The sequence below is a fragment of the Opisthocomus hoazin genome, chromosome 2 (genome assembly GCF_030867145.1).
Source record: "Opisthocomus hoazin isolate bOpiHoa1 chromosome 2, bOpiHoa1.hap1, whole genome shotgun sequence".
Taxonomy (NCBI): Eukaryota; Metazoa; Chordata; class Aves; order Opisthocomiformes; family Opisthocomidae; genus Opisthocomus; species Opisthocomus hoazin.
This window is the reverse complement of record NC_134415.1, coordinates 101,892,361-101,898,360: the sequence shown is the minus strand read 5'-3', so window position 1 is coordinate 101,898,360 and position 6,000 is coordinate 101,892,361.

The following is a 6,000-nucleotide window of genomic DNA, read 5'->3' as shown; positions in this document are numbered from 1 at the left end:
AACCCAGGCCATCCCAAGAGGGCAGTAATGACGAATCAGAGAGAACAGCCTGCCAAAGGGAGATCAGACAAGGGGTCCCTGTCTCTAAAATGTACTGAAAGAGGGGAGCCAGCGCATGGTAGGGAGTTAACCCCTTGCGTTGAAACAAGTTCAGCAGTGGGGAAAAAAGGAAAGAGACTCTCTTTTTAAGGCTCAGTATACACATGGAAGGAGATATATTGCATTGGCACAGTTCTGAGTTGCAGTTTATACAGAAAAACTAGCGTATCTGATTCCACCCTCTCTCTAAGACAGATGGTTATGCTAGTGAAGGAACAGCTTCCAACGTGCCCCAGGCATAGACGTGGTCTTCAGGGCTATGTCTAAACTGGTAACTGCAAGAGATCTTCCAGCCACCTGGTGCCTAGGTGACATCCTGTGTTATCCGTTACTGGGGTGTACATTACTGTACACTTGCTACCCCTCATACTGCTTCATCCCGGTCTCTGTGGGATGGAAACCTGAACGTCCCCTGCCAGAAAGGGACCAGAGCATGTTTTAACCCTTCCCATTCCGGATGATCAGGAACAAGGACTTTGTCCTGTTAATCCTTGTAAACACAAACATTTATATAACAGTTACGACTCATATTCGCTTACCTTATAACAAGGAGAATGTAATCTACTCTGTCACTAAGCACAGAAATCACTCCTCATCACACTTCTGACAACATCACTGTGTCAGTAACACTTTGTAAGACTACAGTTTGTATTTGTTCAATGCTGTTTCTGGAGACCCAGACCTACCCCTCAACAGTGCCAAAGCATAAAAGACAGGAGTCTGTACCATAAAGGGCGAGTGTGCCAGAGCCTGTCCTTCCTGAGAGCCACCCCTTGCAGCAAGGTCATCTGAAGGTCTGATTGTGTATCTTCAGTTTGCTGTGTAGAAGGAAGCAACTAAGTAGACCATCCATGAAGATGAAATTAAGGGCTGAACTGTCGGGTTAAATTCTGCTACCACCATGGTGTAAGTACAGAGCAGCTCTACTCTAGTAGATGGATTTAAACCAATATAAAATAAGTAAAATAAGGGACAAGTCTCAAAATACTAAGGAGGCTTCCCACTGTTGGATAGTATGTGAAATGAAGGCATTCAAGTGAGAATTTGAAACAAAAAGTTCTGAAAAAACACTACCCTTATCAGACCAGAGAGGATTTTCACAGTAAGGTCTGATATGCAAAAAGGTGAGATCATAGCCTACTCTGTCAGGAATCATGTTTAAAGCATCAGATGAGCTAGAATAAATATTCTTAATTCATTGTTATTCACTCATCAAAACATTGCATGGATTTTGAAAAAGCAGAATGGTCTTTTTCTTTTCTACTTCTACCTTTACAAATGGACAATGTTATAAGAAAATGGCCTAGAGTTTAAACAAGTTAAACGATATGAAGGAACTGAATGCTGTGATTATTTAGGGTAGTTGCACTAAAATAAATAAGATTCCATACATCTCACTAGAGCTGAGATTTGCTTTCTGTAAGAATCTTACTTTATTTTCTGAAGTTGCCATGTTTATATTCTTAATCATAGTGTCTGTTCAAACTGGTTTTATAATTGGTGTGTACACTATACCAGGTGCAGGAAACTTATATTTAAAAAAAACCTCCTTTGTGTGAGACAGAGCTATAAGATATCTCTGCCTGCATCCTGTAGAGAGAAATGGCTACTCAGTAACTCAGCCCAAAGCCTGAACAAAGATAAAAAATTTAGTCAGATGTTATGCACTCAGTTGGCAGAACAGTTCTTAAAAGAAAACACGGCAAGTAAGTTCGATGAAAAGAGGATATTTTAAAACCTCTTAATTTTACATAACTTATAATGGTATAATTAATGATAAACATGATAATTAATAGCTCAGATTTTGATTGGTATAAGAGAATGCATAAATATTAAAAAGTTATACACTTACATGAGTAAAAAAATACATGCTTAAGACACAGTGATCCACAGACAGAAGACTAAGAAAAGACTATTTTTAGTTTTCATTTTTCCAAGACCAGGATCCAGTGAAACAGAAGGTAATCAATGAGAATACAAACAATTATAAAATTCTTCGTTTAGTATGTGGGAATTATATGAGGCTTAGTACTATGCTGCTTAATCCGCTTGTTCATGTTCCCATCTCCACTTGTTACATAACTGTAGGAAAAAATATTTTTACGGTTCTGTTCCAAATAGGCTTACTTAAATAATTTGGCCTTACTAAAAAAATAGCTATATAGATATGAGTAGCAGTTTAAGTTTTGCCAGTCAGCAGGAGACACTGCAAAATTAAACCTCAAACTAATTTCTTCTACTACCCAAGAATCTTTAAAATAAAAGCCCTTTCTGTTTTCAAGACTCTTGGAGGTACTCTTGTAGCCACCAGATAAACAAAGCTGGATACAAATGTGAGTGCCATCAAACATGTGACTCTTCTTCCTTAATCCCTGAAATCAGGCCAGTAAAAATAGCAAAATAACAAACTGTATCATGTTTCCATTAGATCTCACACCTAAGAAATAAATGTCATGGGAATTGTAGGGAAACATTTTGTCACTGCAGAAATTGTGTGCAGTACCCTGAAATTTGCTGAACAAGCATCCTCATATGGCTGCAGGTTGCACAGAACTGCTGGGATAGCCATTGACTGAATGAGACAAAATTAAGATGGTGACATTTGACTGTCAATTTGGATGTGTTCTGTCTGGAGTTTCCTGGTCAAATTTAAATTTGGTCATCTAGATATTTCTTGTCCTTAATATAAGATATGATGTGACAAGAGCAAGCCATATGGACTTTCCTTCTATTTATTTTTGTTCCGAGTTTATGGGCATTTATCATGCGTGTGGCTCTGTAAGAAGAATCTGTCTAACCTCACTTTTGAAACAAATTATGTGTATGATGTATGGAGAAACTATATTGTGCTGGATCCAGCAGCCCGAGAGAAGTGAAGCTACCACAGCTCCATGCCACAGGTCCAACAGTAGCAAGGCTAAACACATACACCCAGTAGGCACTTGCACACAAAGCACACATATACATCTCATATGGACTCCTGGGAGAGCCCTGAGAGGGGCCCTGACAGAGTGTCCTTTCCTTTGAATCCCTAATTTTGGTTCCCACCTGCTTAGAAGCTCTGTGCTCCTCTGGGATTGCGGAAATTGACTCATGGTGAGCTGATGGCTGCTGGGATGGTCCTGGGAGCCCGAGAGCGGGGTATTATTTGAACTCCCCTCCGTGTGCCATTGCTTCTCTGCATTCCTCTGTGGGTGTAGAGACAAGCTTCTGTCACATAACATACAGGTGCTGGCACTCACACAGGCTAATTTTGTGTCTAGTAGTTGCTCAGCCTCAGGAAGCATCACACTGAGGACATATGGAATGACAGAAAGTCTTAGAAGGGTTTGCTTCTGGGACTATCTTTGTTCCAAGAAGTTTTTAGATACAGGTTAAATAAACGTCTTCCATGAGTCTCTTTGCTGCAGTCCTGGGACAAACAAGCCAACGTTTCCATACCTCTTTCAGTGTAAATACCTCTGTATTTTCCCAAGATTTGTGGCTTCAAACAGCAGGTAAAATGTAAGGCAGATATTGTGTGATAACTCAATAGGTTTCACCAAAACAAAACAGATATTGCTTTACATGCTGCCATTTTTGAAGGTGCACAACACAGTACATAAATGGACAGCATATCTCGTACAAGCAATATGACCTGCATTGTTTGTTCTGATGGGATCAGTGGAAAGAGCTGATCCCCTGCTATCAGGAGCAGCAGATGGTGAAACATCCATTTCTATTCGTTAAAACATCGAGGTAGGCAGTGCAGACTTTTCAACCATACACTTCCCTCTGGGCGAGTAACCCAGATCCACAAAAACAATCCACTGACAGTTTGTGGTATCTCAAGAGTTAATGAAAATGACGCCAGATGACATTGGCATTTGCCTGGCCTTTCCACACAGCTGCTTCTGAAACCAGCACTGAGCATTTGGTTTGAATGCTACAACAAGAAAAACAACACAGAGATGTTACTGGCATCCAAAAGGCTTGGCAAACTGAAGGCTCCAAGAAATGGCCTGTGTGGTTTCTAGAATTTAAAAATACACTAATCCCTTTTCCTTCTACATACAAAAGAAATAAACTAAACAATGTATAGATCAGTTGATACTGTAAGTGACTTTGGCTGGGCCCTAATTCAAATGACAGGCTACACTGTCATTCCTGGAGTCAAGCACAGAGGCAAGGGGATGAAAGCAGCGTTCCAGCTGCAAGGCAACACCTGTGGGATAGAGCAGGAAGCTTTGGGCTTCTCAGATCTGGCAGGATTCAGCTGAAGCAGCAGCTGAGCAGACAGATAACTGCTATCAGCTGGATGCCATTGTAGTGCCTGCCTTTATTGGCTCTTTGTTGAGTTAAGAAAGATCACACACTGCTCCCACAGCATTTAGTGTCTCTTTCAGGGCTTAGAGTCAGACAGTTTTTTAAATGATAGATTAATTTGTCATTTACACTTAAGGGATCTCCAGAGAAACCAATGATTAGACCGAGTAACCATTGGTCTTTATGTGGCTTCTATAACAAATAGTTGATGTTTTGGTGCAATGACATCGTTTGACGCTGTTGGTTATGTGTTTTTCAAGGTCAAAAACGTGCTCTGGAGTGGGGAAGCTCCATCAACATACTGAACTTCCCAAAGCTCTGTGAGCCATCTCCAATATAACCTCCACTTGGAAACTGCCTCTAGATGCATCCTTCCCACTCATTTCTTTGTTGGTTGGTTGCATGCCAGGTACTCAGTTGGATGAAGTATGACCCCTCTTGCCTGAAGTAGCCATGTGATCTCTCTGTTTTCTTTTGCTTTCCATAATCAACGTCAGCTTTTCTTCCTCATTCTGCCAGTTTTACTGATGCATGTTCATCTGCAAGAATTTTCCCTTTCCCCTTCCAATACCCAGCACACCAGACTTACAGTGCAAACTCTTACGCAAGCATAGATCCTAAAGAGTGCTCCCCTAAGTTTTCAATGAAATTAATAGGAAAAGACAATGTTAGTGACTATGATCTGAACCTATTCGTCAAAACAAAACTAACATAAGTTTTAAACTGATGTTTTCACAGAATTTCTCACAAATACTGTTTTGTATTGTCTAATGAACACTTGGCTGAATGGCAAAGTATCCCCAAAAGAGAACTGAAAGTTTCTTTTGACTTTTTAACTAATGAATGCATATGCTGCTAAGGATACCTACAGAGCACCAGGATTAGTGCATCCTCACTGTCAAGTGAGGTCAGCAGGTCAGCAGTGATGGAGCAATGTGCAGAATACCTACGCTAAAGAGACCATCTCCCTGTCCTTGGATGTTCAAAACTCTTTTGGTAATATGTCCCTGTGTATTGCAAAGCTATCGTGTTTCCAAGCAGCATTGTGAGCATCCCAAAGGAAGCACAAATTTGAATCAGCGAAAGGTGGCCGCATTCCATGTGCATCTTCAAAGTCAAAGTGATTTGCCATTTTCCATAATTTTAACTGTCAATGACAGATGCCCCCATATCACTACAGCAATAATAATAATAGCCCAAATAAAGCAAGGTGCTTGATGGGCCTTGCTGTAACTTAGTGATTTCTTACATATTACATGGGAGCTTAAAGGTGAACCCTATTGTGAATCTCCATGATTTAGCATATAACACAGAGAAGCTTAGCATGTAAGTCTATTGTAAATTTATATTGATTTGCTGTACAATATACAGAACATTATGGTGTAGCTTCATTGTGAGACTCTTCTTACTTCCAGTATCATGCAGCTGTAACCGTAACTTGAGTGTGGAACACTCTGATTTACTACTGGGTACGGAAGATTTCACTGTGCAGCTCTGTTGTGACCCTCTAAGGATGAGTCCTGCTGGAGAATAGGCTGGACTTTAACAACCCACTGATGCTGTCATGTGGCAAAGAATATCTGCAGCCAATGAAAT